Source organism: Cervus elaphus, chromosome 9, assembly GCF_910594005.1.
Source record: "Cervus elaphus chromosome 9, mCerEla1.1, whole genome shotgun sequence".
NCBI lineage: Eukaryota > Metazoa > Chordata > Mammalia > Artiodactyla > Cervidae > Cervus > Cervus elaphus.
Window position 1 is genome coordinate 16,711,936 of NC_057823.1, and position 21,912 is coordinate 16,733,847.

A 21,912-nucleotide genomic window follows, 5' to 3' on the forward strand; every position below is an offset into this window, starting at 1 on the left:
ATGTATTTATATTTTTCCAGTCCTCTTTTCTTCTTCCAAAGTTGTCCAAGCTACACAGAACTGGAAATCTAACAAGTGTCTCAGAATTCTTCCTCCTGGGACTCTCAGATGATCCAGAACTGCAGCCTTTGCTCTTTATCCTCTTCCTGTTCATGTACCTGGTCACCATGCTAGGGAACCTGCTCATCATCCTGGCTGTCATCTCTGATCCCCACCTCCACACCCCCATGTACTTCTTCCTCTCCAACCTCTCCTTGACTGACATTGGCTTCATCTCCACCACAGTCCCCAAGATGATTGTGAACATCCAAACTCATGGTAGAGTCATCTCCTATGTTGGCTGCCTGACACAGATGTCTATTTTTATCCTTTTTGGATGTATGGATGGAATGTTGCTGTCTGTGATGGCCTATGACAGGTTTGTGGCCATCTGTCATCCACTGCACTACCCAGTCATCATGAACCCACGCCTCTGTTACTCCTTAGTTTTGGTGTCTTTTGTGGGAAGCTTTATGGACTCCCAGGTACACAATCTGATTGTGCTACAACTTACCTGCTTCCAAGATGTGGAAATTTCTAATTTCTTCTGTGACCCTTCTCTGCTCCTCAAGCTTGCCTGTTCTAACATTTTCACCAAAAATATAGTCATATATTTTATTGGTGCCATTTTTGCTTTTCTCCCTTTCTCAGGGATCTTTTACTCTTACTATAAAATTATTTCCTCCATTCTTAGAGCCTCATCTTCAGGTGGGAGGTATAAAGCTTTCTCCACCTGTGGTTCTCACCTGACAGTTGTTTGCTTATTTTATGGAACAGGCCTTGGTGTGTACCTCAGCTCAGCCATCTCAGAATCTCCCAGGAAGGATGCACTGGCCTCAGTGGTGTACACTGTGGTCACCCCCATGCTGAACCCCTTCATCTACAGCCTGAGGAACCGAGACATCAAAAGGGCCTTGTGCAGATTCCTCAACAAAACAATATAACCTCCATTTGAAGTGTAGGTTGGAAAATGTAGTAAAATTAACATCGAGATCTGAAAATTCTACCTCCCTCATAACACTAGTTGTAGCTCTTAGGGCCTTCTTGCCTCTCCTTGTTTTCCACCTGAATATTGCTTCTTTAGATATGCTTTTGATGGGGCTGGGAAGGTCTTCTTTGATTCTGTAGATGTCAGAATTACTGTGACTGAATTTTATTATACCCAAGGCGGAGTCTCTAGTTTATTGTGGTGACCCACATACTAGAAAGATGAACAACTCCATTATTTACAGATTTAAATAGTACATTTTTTTCTAAAACTATTGTTTATTTTCCAGCTAATTACTATGTTTTAAGTCTATGTATGCAGTCTATGTGTGAGGATACATGTCATGACTTCTCAGCCTTGGCTTTTAACAAAATAATCTGGGGGGCTTACAAATACTGACCATTTTGCAACATTGTAATTCAACTATACTACAATAAAAAAAATTTTTTTTAAAGACTGTCAACTGAGACTCACTGCCAAAGAGTCTATTTATTTTATTCTTATTTATTTATTTTTAAATTTATTACTTATTTTAAAGGAGGATAAATACTTCACAATGTTAGACTTAGGTTGTCCTGAACTGAGGATTTTTAAAAATTACTTTATTTTTGTTTATTTATTTTTGGTCATAACATGCAGCTTGTGGGGGGTCTTAATTCCCAGACCAGGGATTGAAGTTATGCTTCCTACATTCAAAGGCAGAATCTAAGCCTCTGGACCACCAGAGAAGTCCCAGCTCGAGGACTTTTAAACACACTGAGGCTGGTTCTGCTGTGTGGCCAAGGTTGAGAAGTTCTTGAGAACTAAACTTCTTGAGAACTAAGTCAGATCTTTCAGTCAAATGTGACCTTTATGTCATGGGTCCTAACTGTTCTTGGACAAATGCCCCATATCCTAAAGAGATCTGAGCTCATGGGGGAAGATGTGAAGAGCCTACTATAGTAACAGGCAACGTGCCCGTGTGCATGTTCAGTTGGTAAGTTGCACATGACTCTTTAGTGATCCCATGGACTGTAGCCTGCCAGGCGCTTCTGTCCATGATATTTTTCAGGCAAGAATACTGGAGTTGCCATTTCCTTCTCCAGGGGATCTTCCTGACCCAAAGATGGAATCTGCATCTCTTGAATTGGAAGGCAGGTTGTTTACCACTGCACGACTTGAGAAGCCAAACAGGCAACGTGGTTTCCCCATTATTGTTGATAATGATTCCTCACATATAGCCTCTCTACACCATAGAGTTTGGTCTCTATGGCTTACGTGTTGTTTATGAAGCTATTATCTCTGCTCCAAACTCATACTTGTATACACTGCTTTGGAGTGTGACTCTTGAAATAACTGCTCTATTTTCTATCTTGAGTTCATCTTACATACATTCCATAGTGGTCAGTAAGATTCTGTTTACCTTAAACGCTCAACTGTTCATTTTATACTCCTCAAGCCCTTGATGGAGTACAATATTTCTTCACCCATGAATGCTATGTTACTGCTTTGTTGTTTTTCTCCTGTTAGTCTTTCAGTATCTTTTAAACCAACTCCCACTTTCAGTTCAGCTTAGTTCAGTTGCTCAGTCGTGTCTGACTCTTTGCAACCCCATGGACTGCAGCACGCCAGGATTCCCTGTCCATCACCAACACCCGGAGCTTGGTCAAACTCATGTCCATTTAGTCAGTGATGCCATCCAACCGTCTCATCCTGTGTTGTCCCCTTCTCCTCCTGCCTTCAATCTTTCCCAGCATCTGGGTCTTTTCAAATGAGTCAGTTCTTCACATCGGGTGGCCCAAGTATTGCAGTTTTAGCTTCAGCATCAGTCCTTCCAAAGAATAGTCAGGACTGATTTCCTTTAGGATTGACTGGTATTATATCCTTGCTATCCAAGGGACTCTCAAGAATCTTCTCCAACACCACAGTTCAAAAGCATCAATTCTTTGGCACTCATCTTTCTTTATGGTCCAACTCTCACAGCCATACATGGTTACTGGAAAAACATAGCTTTTGGACTATATGGACCTTTGTCAGCAAAGTATGTCTCTACTTCTTAATATGCTGTCTAGGTTTGTCACAGCTCTTCTTCCAAAGAGGAAGCATCTTTTAATTTAATGGCTTCAGTCACCATCTGCAGTGATTTTTGAGCCCAAGAAAATAAACTTTATCACTGTTTCCATTGTTTCCCCATCTATTTTCCATGATGTGATGGGACCAGATGCCATGATCTTCATTTTTTGAATGTTGGGTTTTAAGCCAGCTTTTTCACTCTCCTCTTTCATTTTCATCAAGAGGCTCTTTAGTTCCTCTTTGCTTTCTGCTGTAAGAGTGGTGTCATCTGTATATCTGAGGTTATTAACATTGCTCCCGGCAATGTTGATTCCAGCTTGTGCTTCATCCAGCCTGGCATTTCACATGGTATACTCTGCATAGAAGTTAAATAAGGACAACACTGAAACACAAAGGATCATAAGAGACTACTACCAGCAACTCTATGCCAATAAAATGGACAACTTGGAAGAAATGGACAAATTCTTAGAAAAGTATAACTTTCCAAAACTGAACCAGGAAGAAATAGAAGATCTTAACAGACCCATCATAAGCAAGGAAATCAAAACTGTAATCAGAAATCTTACAGCAAACAAAAGCCCAGGACCAGATGTCTTCACAGCTGAATTCTACCAAAAATTTAGAGAAGAGCTAACACCTATCTTACTCAAACTCTTCCAGAAAATTGCAGAAGAAGGTAAACTTCCAAACTCATTCTATGAGGCCACCATCACCCTAATTCCAAAACCAGACAAAGATGCCACAAAAAAAAAAGAAAACTACAGGCCAATATCACTGATGAATATAGATGCAAAAATCCTTAACAAAATTCTAGGAAACAGAATTCAACAACATATTATAAAGATCATATATCATGACCAAGTGGGCTTTATCCCAGGAATGCAAGGATTTTTTAATATCTGCAAATCAATCAATGTAATACACCACATTAACAAATTGAAAGATAAAAACCATATGATTATCTCAATAGATGCAGAGAAAGCCTTTGACAAAATTCAACATCCATTTATGATTAAAACCCTCCAGAAAGCAGGAATAGAAGGAACATACTTCAACATAATAAAAGCTATATATGACTAACCCACAGCAAACATTACCCTCAATGGTGAAAAATTGAAAGCATTTCCCCTAAAATCAGGAACAAGACAAGGGTGCCCACTCTCACCACTAGTATTCAACATAGTGTTGGAAGTTTTGGCCACAGCAATCAGAGCAGAAAAAGAAGTAAAAGGAATCCAGATAGGAAAAGAAAAAGTGAAACTCTCGCTGTTTGCAGATGACATGATCCTCTACATAGAAAACCCTAAAGACTCTACCAGAAAATTACTAGAGCTACTCAACGAATACAGTAAAGTTGCAGGATATAAAATTAACACACAGAAATCCCTTGCATTCCTATACACTAACAATGAGAAAACAGAAAGAGAAATTAGGGAAATAATACCATTCACCATTGCAACAAAGAGAATAAAATACTTAGGAGTATATCTACCTAAAGAAACAAAAGACCTATACATAGAAAACTATAAAACACTGATGAAAGAAATCAAAGAGGACACAAACAGATGGAGAAATATACCGTGTTCATGGATTGGAAGATTCAATATAGTGAAAATGAGTATACTACCCAAAGCAATCTATAGATTCAATGCAATCCCTATCAAGCTACCAACGGTATTTTTCACAGAACTAGAACAAATAATTTCACAATTTGTATGGAAATACAAAAACCCTCGAATAGCCAAAGTAATCTTGAGAAAGAAGAATGGAACTGGAGGAATCAACCTGCCTGACTTCAGACTCTACTACAAAGCCACAGTCATTAAGACAGTATGGTACTGGCACAAAGACAGAAATATAGATCAATGGAACAGAATAGAAAGCCCAGAGATAAATCCATGAACCTATGGACACCTTATTTTTGACAAAGGAGGCAAGGATATACAATGGAAAAAAGACAACCTCTTTAACAAGTGGTGCTGGGAAAACTGGTCAACCACTTGTAAAAGAATGAAACTAGAACACTTTCTAACACCATACACAAAAATAAACTCAAAATGGATTAAAGATCTAAATGTAAGACCAGAAACTATAAAACTCCTAGAGGAGAACATAGGCAAAACACTCTCTGACATAAATCACAGCAGGATCCTCTATGACCCACCTCCCAGAATATTGGAAATAAAAACAAAAATAAACAAATGGGACCTAATGAAACTTAAAAGCTTTTGCACAAGAAAGGAAACTATAAGCAAGGTGAAAAGACAGCCCTCAGATTGGGAGAAACAGCATTGAAACATGTATATTATCAAGTGTGAAACAGATCACCAGCCCAGGTTGGATGCATGAGACAAGTGCTCAGGCCTGGTGCACTGGGAAGACCCAGAGGGATCGGGTAGAGAGGGAGGTGGGAGGGGGGATCAGGATGGGGAATACATGTAAATCCATGGCTGATTCATGTCAATGTATGACAAAAACCACTACAATATTGTAAAGTAATTAGCCTCCAACTAATAAAAATAAATGGGAAAAAAAAAAGAAGTTAAATAAGTAGGGTGACAATATACAGCCTTAACATACTCCTTTTCCTATTTGGAACCAGTCTGTTGTTCCATGTCCAGTTCTAACTGTTACTTATTGACCTGCATACAGGTTTCTCAAGAGGCAGGTCAGGTGGTCTGGTATCCCCATCTCTTGAAGAATTTTCCACAGTTTATTGTGATCCACATAGTCAAAGGCTTTGGCGTAGTCAACAAAGCAGAAGTAGATGTTTTTTCTGGAACTCTGCTTTTTCTACGATCCAACAGATGTTGGCAATTTGATCTCTGGTTCCTCTGGCTTTTCTAAATCCAGCTTGAACATCTGAAAGTTCATGGTTCATGTACTTTTGAAGCCTGGCTTGGAGAATTTTGAACATTATTTTTCTAGCGTGTGAGATGAGTGCCATTGTGTGGCAGTTTGAACATTCTTTGGCATTGCCTTTCTTTGGGATTGAAATGAAAACTGACCTTTCCAAGTCCTGTGGCCACTGCTGAGTTTTCCAAATTTGCTGGCATATTGAGTGCAACACTTTCACAGCATCATCTTTTAGGATTTGAAATAGCTCAACTGGAATTCTGTCACCTCCACTAGCTTTGTTCATATTCAAGTCCCAGTTTAAATTGTCTTAATTAAAATGACTAACTGGTTTCTCCTTTCTTGGCTGAATCTCAACTGGTACTGTAGCAAGAGATATAAAAGTATGCTGTGAGGTACCTCCAATTGGAATATTGCAAAATGTGCCCAGGGAATAAAGTTTTGTCAAGCGTATGTCTTAGTTTGGGGTATGCACCTGAAAAATAGACAGTGATGTCCTAGTCCAGTTGCTGTGTGTCTCTAATGATACCTGAGGTACATTGTCATCCAAGTTTCCACACTTAATTTATCTCTTTTCACATGATTTTAGGATTGCAAAGAACTGTATTGTCAACAAAGAGGAGATTTTCCCCTTTAATAGAAATATCCTATGGCTGATTCATATCAATGTATGACAAAACCCACTGAAATGTTGTGAAGTAATTAGCCTCCAAAAAAAAAAAAGAAGAAGAGATAGGAAAGCTTTTGCACAGTTAGAGGGAATGTAAGTTGAGGCAGCCCCTATGGAAACAGTATTGAGGTGCATAAAAAATTAAAAATAGAACTGCCATATGAAAAAAAAAAAAAAGAAGAAATATCCTGATTAGGACTTCATTACTATGCTTTCCTGTCTTCTGTCACAGTAACTACATCCTAGGACTCCTATTGTGTTCTACAAGATTAGTATCCATCACTTCTCAGATGTGTCACACCTGGTTTTTGTGGTAGTAATCTTGGCCATCTGAAAGCTGTGCAAAACTAGTTTAATTTACTTTGCATTTTGCCACTTAGGAAAATCACTGACTAACTCTATTGTTGAGGAACTTTGATATTAAAGAAAAGAAAACACTTGACACAGACTAAATTTTTATCAGTTTGGAGGAAGAGCTATCACCCAGTAAAATTCATGAAAATTACTTGAACATTATATCTGCCTATCCATTTAGGCAAACCTAAGTAATAGTGAAAGAATATTGGAAAGAGCCAAAGGAATGCTGCTTGTGTGGGGGGTGGGGGTGAGAGGGGTGGGGGGTGGGGGTGTTGATTTCCAGTTCATGTTCTGTTGAATTTACACCTCCTATTTTCTTATAACATGCATGCATGCTAAGTCTCCCCAGTTGTGTCTGGATCTTTGCAACCCACTGGACTGTAGCCCACCAGGCTCCTCTGTCCATGGGATTTTCCAGGCAAGAATACTGAAGTGGGTTGTCATGCCCTTCTCCAGGGAATCTTTCCCACCCAGAGATTGAACCCACATCTCTTATGTCTCCTATTCTGGCAGGCAGGTTATTCACCACTAGAGCCTTGGAAGCCCCATTTTCTTATTAAATCATATTAAATTCTCACAGCAAAAGGAAACTTTAAACCCAAAGTTATTATAATAGAAAGCACACATCTGGATACTAATCCTAGATGTTCTGCAACATTCATGAAATATTTTTTCACAATATACACAATTGGTCAAAGGCAAGAAAATACACTGTTTCTATGAGACAAAAAATTTATATTCCATATATAAGGGAAATAATACATTATATGCCTTTCACAGTATGACTTATTTGTTACCATGATGCCCTCAAATTTCATCCATATTGTAGTAAATGACAGGATTTGCTTCTTTCTCATAACCGAATAATATTCCACTGTATGTACTGAATGTATATCACATTTTCTTTATCCCTTATTCATCTGTGGACACTAGGTTGGTTTCATTTTTTGCTCTTGTGACAGATGCTGGACATGAACCATGGCCAGGCAGTCATCTCTTTGAGAGAGTTACGTCATCTCCTATGGACACACACCCAGAAGTGGGATCATTGTCACATATCGCAATTCTATTTAACATTTTTGAGGAACCTCCACACTATTGTCCATAGTGCTTGTACAGTCCCATCAGCAGTGCATGAGGATTCAGTTTTCTACACATTTTTGCCAGCATTTGTTACATTTTGTCTTTTTAATCGTAAGCAGTCCAACAGGTGTGAGGTGGAGATTTGTCTTCCTAATGTTGGACCTCAGGCCGGGCTGTCCAATATATGGTGTATTCTCTCATCCCTACTTCTCGTAGAGGTTAACCTAGCCCATTGTACTCCCTCCTGTTCTGTGTCCCCTCCTGAGGGCATCAAGTCACTCTCCTTTCCTACCCAATTCCATGTGGGTCATTCTGTTTTCTTTTAATTTTTTTTTAAATTATTGAAGTATAGTTGGTTTGTAATGTTGTGTACATCTCTGCTGTACAGCAAAGTGACTCAGTTATTCATACATATACATTCCTTTCTTGTTTTTTTATCGTGTGGTTCACTCTTTACAGTCTTGGTAGAAGAGTCTCTCTGACAGTGTCCAGGTGTTTTCAGTGAGAACGACTCCCCATGTAGATGCACTTGTGTAGTTTTCCTGCAGGGAGCTGAGCCCAGTGTCCTCTTACTCCCACATCTTCACCTCCTCCTAGCAATGCATTTACATTTATGTGTGTGTGCGAGTGCCCAGTCATGTCCAACTCTTCGTGACCCCATGGACTGTACCCCACCATGCTCCCCTATCCATGGGATTCTCCAGGCAAGAATACTGGAGTGGGTTGCCATTTCCTACTCCAAAATGTATGTGAGCATCTTGCAACTCACGTGCTGCCTCATATTACACACTGTGACAGTGTGTGTGATACAAAGTGTCTTTCCAACTTCCTCTTCTGTAAGTTTCAACAAAATTTAGTTTCAACAAAATTTCTTAACTGAGACAGAGTGGTTAAGATGAGGGACTCACAAGTACTTATCAGAACAGTGTTTGGACACCGTAATGGATCAAGAAGTGTACACTATCATATTCACCTTGTTAATAGGCCAGTATTGTGTTTCAGCTAAAAGCTTTTTCAGGTAGTATATTTCATCTGAAGCGTCAGCTCCTGGAATTCATTAACTTGTGAACCAGCAAAAAACAAACTCTTATGCTTTCCAACTATTTTTAATCACATGGAGGCTAAAGTACTCTAGTCTAAAAGATGGGCTTGGAGAGATACCATGGAAGCAGATACACTACCATATGCAATATAGATCCCTAATGGAAATGTGCTATATGACTCAGGGAACTCAAACTGGAGCTCTATAACAACCTAGAGGGGTGGAAAAGGAGGGGAGGTGGGAGGGAGGTTCACAGTGGAGAGGATATATGTACACCAATGGCTAATTCATGTAGATGTATGGCAGAAATCAAAACAATATTGTAAAGCAATCATCAATTGCTTTACAATCATCAAACTTAAAATAAATAAATATAATTAATTTTTAAAAGATGGGCTTCCCTAATGGTTCAGTGATAAGAAACCCGCCTGCCAATGCAGGAGACAAAGATTTGACTTCTGGGTTGAGAAGATCCCCTGGAGAAGGGAATAGCAACCCACTCCAGTATTCCTGCCCAGGAAATCCTATGGAAAGAGGAACCTGATAGGCTACAGCCCATGGTGTTGCAGAGTTGGACATGACTTAGTGACTAGACAACAACAACCACAAATTATTTAAATGCCCCAAACCCAGTCTCTTTTTCTCATATCCACCTGTGCATATCTGCCATGTGCTCTCTCTTAAAAATACCCTGTCACTTATTCACAAACAGGTAAATAACATTCTTCTCTCCATATCCAATTTGACTTGGTTTAAAGTTTTTTCATATCACTTAATGACAAATTGACCTCTGCATTCATCAGGAGAGTGCTCTCTGTCAGGAAGACTGCATGGACAGGACTGAGAAGGTTACATCCCACCACTCTCCACACACATCCCACCACTCTCCACACACACCCCACTTTATCCACTAGCAAAAATGGGTAAGCCAAATCCACGTTTTATTAAAGTCTTCAAGAGCTGAGACCACAAGGAAACCAAGAGAAAATATACCCAGGTTTGAGTGGATTCCATTTGAATTAGCAGAAATCAGAAACATGTGGAACATGTCATGTGGAAACTTGTTACATCTGTTCACGGAGCAGCTACAGGTTGTCCTGATGTTGATGGAGGGGCTCTCCGAGTATATCAAAAAATAGTGGTCAACTTGAAACTGCATGACCTGAAGCTGTAGAGTGGGGTCTGCAGAAGTACCTAGTGGAGAGGAAGGTCCACCCATTTCTAGTTTGTTTCCAGGGAATTTTTGCTGAAATCTTATTGGCACAGTGAATCTAGGAATATGCTGCAAAGCAGATGGGCAAGACGTGACTATCGAAGGGTTTGGAGCACAAAGTCCTTATAGAGGATGAGGCCTGTGTGGTGAGCAGGACCTGAGATGCTTTCACTGATCTCAACTCCTGGTTTTCATTCCATTGTGTACTTCCTCTCATCAACTGTGAGCTAAAGTAAAGAGATGAAAGTACATTATCTTTAGAGACAAATATTAACTCTGAAAATGGAAAGTGTATCACATCATTGGTCTAGACCTCTTGCTACATAGATTTAATAATTGATACAATGGATTTCAACATATCAAAATCACACATTGAGTGGCAAAACTGAGGGAAAAAATGTCTGATTTTATGTTAAGATCCTGCAACTTGGAAGTAAGGAACTTGGTTCCTTGGTCATGCTCCAGCAGAGATGCAGCCCAGACCAGTAAGTGCTAGGAAGACAGGGATGGTGAAGGGAATGTTGGGAGCAATCTATACTGTTTTGGAATAAAGCACTTTGAAGTTCATATTCTTAGTTCTGGTTGAGATGTGAGACCTCTCATTCGGAGCTCTGCTTTCACCCTCAATGGCCTGGCTCTGGCTGGCATCCCTCCCACTAGAGAAGCAAATGCACCTCTGTAAATTTTCCCCTTGTTCAGTTGTGGTTCAGTCATTCAGTTGTGTCCGACTCTTTGCAACCCCATGGACTGCAGCAAGCCAGGCTTCCCTGTCCTTCGCCATCTCCCAGACTTTGCTCAAACTCATGTCCATTGAATCAATGATGCCATCCAACCATCTCATCCTCTGTCCCTCTTGCCTCTAACACTTCAGTTCGTTAAGGGATCAGTGATGAGGATGAGGACAAGCATGACGAGGATGACATGAACCATACCATCGTGTGCTGTTATTGAAGGCTTCCTCAGTGTTGGGCTCTGAATTATAAGTTTTATATTTCCTGCTTGAGTACATCTTCATAATTTATCTCCAATTAAATGTACACACATTACTATTATTTTAATAAGAGGAAAGAAGTGAAATATTTTATGTAACATGTATCAGTTCATGGGGCTTTCCTGGTGGCTCAGTGGTAAAAGGATCTGCCTGCCAATGCAGGAGACTCAGATTTGCATCCCAGGTCATGAAGATCCCCTGGAGAAGGAAATGGCAACCAACTGCAGTGTTCTAGCCTGGGAAATCACATGGACAGAGGATCCTGGCACTCTACAGTCCTTGGCATCGCAAAGAGTTGGACACATCTTAGGGACAAAACAACAGCAGCCAGATCATGAGTTAAAGAATGATAAAATCATGTTTGAAGTCAGTCATTTTGGACAGACTGATTCCAGATGCAAGGTATGTGGGCAATACCTCTGCCAACCCAAACCATCATGTCACTCACTTCCCTGTCAGTCCTGGCAGAGACTCCGTACTCCCTGCTCACTGTTATGGGAACACTTGTACTTGGTTGGTGGGAATGAATAATGATACAGCCATTACAGAAAACAGAATGGAGGTTCCTTAAAAGAATTAAAAGCTGCAACTAATTGAAATAGAACTACCATAGGATCTAGCAACCCACTTCAGGGTAGGTGCCAAAGAACTGAAATCAGAACTTCTAAGAGATATTTACATTCCCTTGTATCATCGTGTTACTTGAATGGTGAAAATGTGTCTATAGAAGATGAATAGGTAAAAGATGTTGGGTATATATATAAACAATGGGATATTACTCGGCCATAAAAAGAAGGACATCCTGCCATTTTTGACAACATGGAATGACCTGGAGAATATTATGCCTATTTTTTTAATTCATTTACTATAATTGGAGGATAATTAGTTTACAGTGTGGTGATGGTTTTTGCCAAACATCACCATGAATCAAAATTTCAAGAGAGTTCTTAAATTTTATTATCATTTACTCATTGACAGATGAACAATAAAGGACAAAAATGGTATGGACCTAACAGAAGCAGAAGATAGAAGAGATGGCAAGAATACACAGAACTATACAAAAAAGATCTTCATGACCCAGATAGTCAGATAATCACCCAGATAACCATGACCCAGATAATCTTCATGACCCAGATAGTATAATCACTCATCTAGAGCCATACATCCTGGAATGCGAAGTAAAATGGGCTGAGGAAGCATCACTACGAACAAAGCTAGTAGAAGTGATGGAATTCCATTTGAGCTATTTCAAATCCTAAAAGATGATGCTGTGAAAGTGCTGCACTCAATATGCCAGCAAATTTGGAAAACTCAGCAGTGGCCACAGGACTGGAAAAAGGTCAGTTTTCATTCCAGTCCCAACGAAAGGCGATGCCAACGAACCCTCAAACTACTGCACAATTGCATTCATATCACGCTAGCAAAATAATGCTCAAAATTCTCCAAACCAGGCTTCAACAGAACATGAACTGTGAACTTCCAGATGGTCAAGCTGGATTTAGAAAAGGCAGAGAGGAACCAGAGATCAAATTGCCAACATCTGTTGGATCATCGAAAAAGCAAGAGAGTTCCAGAAAAACATCTACTTCTGCTTTGTTGACTACGCCAAAGCCTTTGACTGTGTGGATCACAACAAACTGTGGAAAATTCTTCAAGAGATAGGGATACCAGACCACCTGACCTGCCTCTTGAGAAACCTGTATGCAGGTCAGGAAGCAACAGTTAGAACTGGGCATGGAACAACAGACTGGTTCCAAATAGCAAAAGGAGTATGTCAAGGCTGTATACTGTCACCCTGTTTATTTAACTTATATGCAGAGTACATCATGAGAAACACTGGGCTGGAGGAAGCACAAACTGGAATCAAGATTGCTGGGAGAAATATCAATAAGCTCAGATATGCAGATGATACAGCCCTTATGGCAGAAAGTGAAGAAAAACTAAAGAGCCTCTGATGAAAGTGAAAGAGGACAGTGAAAAAGTGGGCCTAAAGCTCAACATTCAGAAAACAAAGATCCTGGCATCTGGTCCCATCACTTCAAGGCAAATAGATGGGGAAACAATGGAAACAGTGACAGACTTTATTTTTGGGGGGCTCCAAAATCACTGCAGATGGTGACTGCAGTCGTGAAATTAAAAGATGCTTGCTCCTTGGAAGAAAAGCTAAGACCAACCTAGATAGCATATTAAAAAGCAGAGACATTACCTTGCCAACAAAGGTCCATCTAGTCAAGGCTATGGTTTTTCCAGTAGTCATATATGGATGTGAGAGTTGGGCTATCAAGCAAGCTAATCACCGAAGAATTGATGCTTTTGAACTGTGGTGTTGGTGGAGTCCCCGGACTCCAAGGAGATCCAACCAGTCCATCCTAAAGGAGATCAGTCCTGGGTGTTCAATGGAAGGACAGATGCTGAAGCTGAAACTCCAATACTTTGGCCACTTGATGCAAAGAGCTGACTCATTGGAAAAGACCCTGATGCTAGGAAAGATTGAAGGTGGGAGAAGGGGAAGACAGAGGATGAGATGGTTGGATGGAATCACCGACTCAGTGGACATGGGTTTGGGTAAACTCCAGGAGTTGGTGATGGACAGGGAGGCCTGGCATGCTGCAGTCCATGGGGTCGCAAAGAGTCGGACACAACTGAGTGACTGAACTAAACTGAACTGAACTGTATAGCATAGGGAACTCTTCTCAATATTCTGTGAGACTAAAATGGGAAAAATCTAAAAAAACAATGGATATGTATGATGTATAACTGATTCACTTTCTTGTACACGTGAAACTAACATACCAGTAAGTCAACTGTATTCCAATAATTAAAAAAAAAAAATAAGATCCTTCTAATATGGCAATGTAATTCCCTTAGAGAAAAACTCAGAAACAAAGACTCATTCAAATTAGAGATAAAAATATAAATCTTCATGATATAAATGCCATTCTAAGCAAGGAGTAAGGCAATGAAGACAAGAATTTATACTTAGAGACAACTAACTGAGAAAATGGAAAGTGTATCACACCCTTGGTAAAAAGTCCTAATATGCCTAGATTTCATGATAAATAAAGAGACTTACAAATATCAAAAACACACATTGTGTGATTAAATTGAGAAAGAAAGTCTGAATTTTACGTTATCCTCCCGCAACTTGGAAGTAAGAAGTAAAGAGGAGAGATGCACAACCACCTGAGGAGAGGAGGGGCATTCCCAGGACACTCACTTTTCTCCTTTTCCTTTTTGTTAGTATTAACAAGTCTCCAGAGATTGGGACAACACGGACCAACTGGCTAATGGTGAGCTTTGGGCATTGAGCACTAAGGTCATACCACTGAAAATAATTGGCCGATGCCTCCAGTTCTTTAGTTTGCTTGTTCTAATATTGTGAGTCCACACCTCTGTCTCCATCCTTTGTAGGAATCTGCCTCAGAAGGTCCAGTCTGAGTGTCTCTTCCTTCCCATCCTGAGGAGGGACCCTGAGACTTCATCACACACCAGGCAGGAGATGGGCAGTGAGTCTGTGCTCCTTGGTCATGTTCCAGCAGAGATGCAGCCCAGCCCAGTAAGTGCAGAGGGAGACAGTGGTTGGCAGCGGGACTATTTCAGCTTTATTTCCTCCTCAAGAGCAACAAACATGATAGTTTTCATAGAAAGGTAGGAAGGCACCCATCTACATGGTTTTGGAATAGTGACTTTTGAAATTTATGTATTTGGTTCTGGTTGGCATATGAGAACACTCATTCAGAGTTCTCCATACACCTTACCGGTTCTGGTTCTGGCTGGCATCCTTCACATCAGAGCAGCTAATGTGTCTCTGCAAACTTTCTTTCACACATTTAAATAAAAAGAAATGGTGATGAATAGATGATGAAAATGAAGAGGATAAAACTAATCATAGCATCATGTACTGTTAATCAAGGCTTCCTAAGTATCAGGCTCTGAGGTAGGTTTTATGTTTCTTGCTTGATTCTGTCTGCATAATCTCTTCCAAATTATTAGTGCACACATTATCATTATTTTAATAAGAGGAAGAAGCAGTGCATTTTACGTCATATCTACCAGTTCATGTTAAAGTGTTAAAGCCAAGTCTGAAGCCTGTCAGTCTGGGCAGACTGACTCCAGACACACAGCATCAAGGCAGTCTTCCCCTCTTCACCCAAACAGTCCTGTCACTTCCTGGCAGAGACTCCCTGCTTACTGTGCCCTTCCCCTTGGCGTTTTCTGGAGGGCAGAGTGTTGGGCAGGTATCACTTGCCACATATACTATCGGAAGAATGTCTGAGATCACAAATGAAGCCATAGAAATAACTGGCACCCGATACTTCAGGGTAGAACTCTGTTGATGCTGTTCTTTGATTTCACTTCATCTGTCCACTTTCTCCTCTATAGTTAGAATGAGCTAAGTCAATCATGAAGGAGACACAAAATCAGTCTTGGGGTCCAGTCCTATTAAGGAAAATGAAAATATTTAAAATAATATACTCCAGATGTATCCATAGTTATACCTCTCTACCTCTGCTGAAAATTTTCAGAAAGTCTATAAACAATGAAATTTAGGGCATGGGACTCAGAGAAGAAAAACATTTAGTTTTGAATCCTGTTTGCTTCACTCATTCTTACTGTATTGTGGGGCAATTTCTTAGAATCTTTGAGATTTAGGGTTATCGACTGAGGGATTCCTCACTAATACAGAACCACTGGACTGGGTCTAAGCAAACATCCTCACCCTCAATGCAATAACTATGTGATGGATGCACAAAGAAAGGGAAAAATACATGTTTGATTTTGCTACTAATAATGGTAAGGCCATTTGTCATATCATCAGATTTAAATATCTCTAGATCTGATGTTGTGGTTCACTTACATCCCTGACAGAACATTTTGTTTTTGTTCCTACAAGTACATCCTTCCTAGACTAAGAGAACTGAATGAGGCTCATTTATTTCTGATTCCTCAAAACCTATATCTTGTTGGTGCAGAGGAGACACCAAGAATGAAAATACCCAGTTAAGTGTTGAATAAACTCTTCTGTTTTTCATAGAAACAACATGTGAGCAATATGGTCCACATGGTGGACCCTTTATGTCAAGTGTTTTCATCCTTTTCAGAAAGTCCCACAGGACTAGAGAAAAGTTAAAACACTGGTTGTTTCTGTCTATTTCATGGACTTTCTTTGAGACTTGTTATTTTCCATTTAATAGCATCTGCAGCATTCAATCATTGAGAAGTCATTGAAGAAATTTTGATGAATATGGGGGAAAAGAGTTAGAAAAGAAGAGGACATGCACATTTTAACTCATGTGCCAAGCCGTATTTTAGGATTTGATGTTATCTGTGCTCCACCTCTGAGATAGGAAAGGCTTTGATCTCTCTGCCATATACTCCATGATACATCATTACATTTTGGGCATTGTATTTAATTAATAAACATGCATGTGTACTAAGTCACTTCAGTTGTGTCCAACTATTTGTGACCCCATGGACTGTCGCCTGCCAGGCCCCTTTGTCAATAGAGTTTTCCAGGCAAGAATACTGGAGTGGGTTGTCAAGCCCTCATCCAGGGGATCTTTCTGACCCAGGAATCGAATCTGCATCTCTTATGTCTCCTGCATTGGCAGGCAGGTTTTTTAGCGCCTCCTGGGAAGCCCTGTTAATAAATGCATTATCCCAATAATGATTAAAATTCTTTATACAAATGACCAAATATTTATTAAGTTTCCAATTTCCCTTTGGTGCCACATATACTCTAGAGTGGGTGTTAGATCTTCATGTCCAAGAAGAGAAGCACAGAGAGCTTGAGATAATTGCACATATTTCACTTACAAGGATGAAAGACCCAGGACTCAATCACTGATCTGCTTTTTCCTGCACCAGCTCTCAATCATCTCTGCTGTAGCTAATACGTTTCTTTTCAAACCCACTTGGCTCCCATAGGTGAAAGGAAGGCAGATAATTACTTCATCCTCTTTTGGTTCAGTGAGAATCTGTGAATCATGCGGCTGAGGTCGCAGTTTACAAAGGTCATAATGGCACTAACATGGATGACTATAAGGTTTTCAATGAATAGTCATGCAAATTGCAGTCTAGCTTTGAAATTTAAGGTTGAGAAGATTTCCTATACAAGGAGAAAATGGCATGGATGCAGTTGACAGAATATTACTTTCGCACTGAAACAAATACAGGGAATTAGCTTCCCTGGTGGCTCAGACAACAAAGAATCGACCTGTGATGCAGGAGGCCCAGGTTCGATCCCTGGGTTGGAAAGATCCCCTGCAGAAGGAAGTGGCAACCCACTCCAGTATTCTTGCCTGGAGAATCCCATGGACAGAGGAGCCTGGTGGGCTCCAGTCCATGGGGTCACATAGAGTCGGACACAACTGAGCACGCACATACCAAACTGGTTATGCACCCACTGTGAGAACTTAACTAATTACCACTCACACGTTATGTACTAATTTTTGTCTGAAACAGAGAAAGGTACAAGAATTTTCATTGGATTGTTGTAAGCAGAAACTGATATAAATAAAAATAATATATGTAATGTAAACTAAATATTTATTTAATATATAAAATATATCAAATTATATATTATTGCACTTAAATGTGTTAAATTTGTTAAAGTGAAATTAATTTATATAAATATAAATTTACCAACTGAGGAAAATGGTGTCTTTCCTTATGTAATAATGTGTGTCAGGAAATTGTTTGATGTAGTTGTATGTACTTCACAAGAGACTTAACCAAAATGGTGTGGTAACGAAGTGCATTGAGAGGCAATATGGATATTATTTTATTTAGGGAAGATTTTTTAAAAGCTGGTTGTATGTGTGTTAGTTGCTCCATCTTGTCCGACTCTTTGGGACCCCATGGACTGTAGTCCATGAGGCTCCTCTATCCATGGAATTCTCCAGGCAAGAATACTGGAGTGGGTTGCCATTTCCTTTTCCAGGGGATCTTCCTGACCCAGGTCTCCTGCATTGCAGGTGGATGCTTTACTATCTGAGCTACTACAGAAACCCTAAAAGCTGGTTATGGATATGCAAATGAATATTGACATTATGAAAACATTTACAAGAAAACATATATGTCAAGTTAATCACATTGGTTGCTTTGAGAACGTGTATGCAGGGAAGTGGGATTGAACTGAGGTCTCAAGAGAAGTTAAATTTTATCATTAATGTTTCAAATTTCTATGATATGTGGGATCTGAAGAAATATTATTAAATGTTTATATTTTAAGAATAGGTGTGGTATTTATGACAGTATTAATCAATAATATTTATGGAGATTTTTCTAAGTGTTGGGCAATATTCATTCTAAGGCAGTGTTGATCAAGTCCTGGTTCACAGAAGGAAGACCAAGATACTCACCTATAGAGATCCTGAAATTGGTTCTAGGCTGAGGTCAGAGTAACTAAGCATTTTTAAGTAAGCACATGTAAGTAATTGATGAAACGGAACTGAAAACCACTGGTCTAATCAATATAAATGATTTTTTAAAACTTTTCTTGCAGTGGTCCTATTGGTAGGTTCAGTTACTATGACAATTTCATAGATAAGGAAACTGCTCAGATGTGTTTGCATCATTCTATTTAAATCTGTGTCACAACACATCCCCTCATCATTGCAATATTTTTTGAAATAGAATATGGATATATGTCTGTTGACAGATGAACAGGTAAAGAAAATGTGGAGTGTATATAAACAATGGGATATTACTCAGCCATGAGGGGAGATATAGTTAGAGAGGAATCAACATGAACCCTCTGTTATATTTTTTTTGTTCTGTGTTACATTTATGTTTTTAATTAATTTACTTATTTTAATGGAATATAATTAAAATGTTGTGATAGTTTTTGCCATACATCGACATGAATCGGCCAAAGGGACATATGTACAACCAACAAGGACTTTTTGTATAGCACAGGGAACTCTGCTCAATGTTATGTGGTAGTGTGAAGGGAAGGCGATTTTGAGGGAGGATGGGTACATTTATATGTATGGCTGAGTTCCTTTGCTGTTCGCCTGAAACTATCACAACATTGTTAACTGACTACACTCCAAAAATACAATAAAAAGTTTTTTAAAAGAGCTGTAGTTGTGAGGACTAGTGGTGGAGAAGGTAGAGAAATGTTGGTCAAAGGATATAAACTTTTGCTATAAAATGAATACATTCTGGGGATCTAATATGCAGTCTGATGACTATAGCTAATAAATTTGTATTGTGTTCTTGAAATCTGCTATGAGAGGTTTGTTTAACTTATACCACATACACGCGAGCACAAATAGAAGCTATGTAAGGTGACATATACATTAATTAATTTGATTGTGGTAGTCACAATTTGTATTGTAGTAAATCATCATTTTGTACATTTTTTCAAAAACTTCATGTGGCAAGACCCAAATATAAGCAACTTTGTCAATCACGTCAATAAACTGAAAAAAAAAAAAGAAAAACAATAAAGGAGTATTAGTTCACCAGTGAAGAATGGACTTCAAAAAATGTAAAGTGGTCTCACACAATAGACATTTAACTGAGTTGGTATGGAAACAAATAACACTGTATAAGATTAAAAAATGTTCAAGAACATTTCTAAAATTTCATTATTATTTAATCATTGACAATGCTCTGTATGCTAATGCCATTATAGTCACCAATGCTGTATGATCACATGCACTGAATTAAACCATACAGATCGAATTTTTAAGTCCACCAAAGTCAAATGAAGTATATACTAAATTATTTTTAAAATGTAACCCTGATAACTGAGTAATCACTTATTTCATGAAGGAGGGAAGACAGGAAAACCAATAATAAAACTCTGAATACAACCTAAATATGTTTTCTGATTGTGAACATTCATTTTTAGTTTAGAATCCAGATGAACAATTCCTTCTTTTCATAGAGATATAAAAATATTCCAAATAAAGGAAATAACTAGAATTGAATTTAAATAAAATAAGACTTATATAAATATGTTTAATTTCTTTGAACTATATTTTTTCTTAGAGGGGGAAGGGAATTTCTCTTTCTGTATTCAAAAGAAGTAGGCTGTATTTAACTGAGATCATAGATATATTACCTCTAATGTTCCTGTTCCCTTTCACTTTTCTGTGAAGTTTTATAATCTAAGAGTTTATAAACAGATGTGTATAACAGAAACCAAGGAGGAAAATTTCTAAGCAAATAGAATTTGTCACAGTGAGAAATATTGCTGGAAGAACAAGAGTGTATAATCTTAGAAATGAATTGCTTGAATCCAAAATATGGACACAGTGCTCAATGCCCATTTACTTACTTCCTTTGCTTCCAGCCCTCTTTTCTTTTTCCAAAGGTGTCCAAGATACACAGAACTAGAAATCTAACAAGGGTCTCAGAATTCTTCCTGATGGGACTCTCAGATGATGCAGAACTGCAACCTTTGCTCTGTGTCCTCTTCCTGTCCATGTACCTGGTCACTGTGCTGGGGAACCTGCTCATCATATTAGCCGTCACCTCTGACCCCCACCTCCACACCCCCATGTACTTCTTCCTCTCCAACCTGTCCTCGGTTGACATAGGTTTCATCTCCACCACCGTTCCCAAGATGATTGTGGACATCCAATCTCACAGCAGAGTCATCTCCTATTCAGGTTGCCTGACTCAGATGTCTATTTTTATCCTTTTTGCGTGTATGGATTGTATGTTTCTTACTGTGATGGCCTATGACAGGTTTGTGGCCATCTGTCACCCACTGCACTATGTGGTCATCATGAACCCGCGCCTCTGTTGCTCCTTAGTTTTGGTGTCCTTTTGTGTTAGCCTTTTGGACTCCCAGGTGCACAATGTGATTGTGTTACAACTTACCTGTTTCAAGGATGTAGAAATTTCTAGTTTCTTCTGTGATCCTTCTCAACTGCTCAACCTTGCTTGTTCTGACACTTTCACCAATAACATAGTCAGCTATACTATTGGTGCCTTGACTGGTGTTCTCTCTGTCTCAGGAATCATTTTCTCTTACTGTAAAATTCTTGTCTCCATTCTGAGAGTCCCCTCATCAGGTGGGATATACAAAGCCTTTGCCACCTGTGGTTCTCACCTGGCAGTTGTTTGCTTATTTTATGGAACAGCCCTGGGTGTGTACCTCAGCTCAGCCATCTCACGGTCTCCCAGGAAGGATGCAGCAGCCTCGGTGGTGTACACTGTGGTCACCCCCATGCTGAACCCCTTCATCTACAGCCTGAGGAACAAAGACATCAAAAGGGCCTTGTGGAGGTTCCTGGCAGCACAAACTCAACTTAGGACCTGGCAACCCATTTGAGTGTATACTAGAAAATGTAGCAAAACTAAACCTGGAGATCTAAAAATTGTATCTGTCTCATGACACCATTTTTATAGCTCTTATGGCCTTCATGTCTCTCCTCACTTTCTACCTGAATATTACTTCTCTTTACAGTTTACCCCCTGCCAGTGCAGGAGTCACAAGAGACACAGGTCCAATCCCTGAGTCCGGAAGATCCCTGGAGGAGGAAATGGCAACCCACTCCAGTATTCTTGCCTGGGAAATCCCAAGGACAGGGGATCCTCGTGGGCTACAGTCCGCGGGATTGCAAAGAGTCAAACAAGACTGAGCACATGCACACACACA

At 39.5% G+C, this 21,912-nt stretch overlaps 2 pseudogenes; both read left to right on the forward strand.

Moving 5' to 3' along the window:
• Positions 1–983, forward strand: LOC122700903 (annotated as a pseudogene).
• Positions 984–14,818: 13,835 nt separating this feature from the next.
• Positions 14,819–21,585, forward strand: LOC122700451 (annotated as a pseudogene).
• Positions 21,586–21,912: the final 327 nt, after the last annotated feature.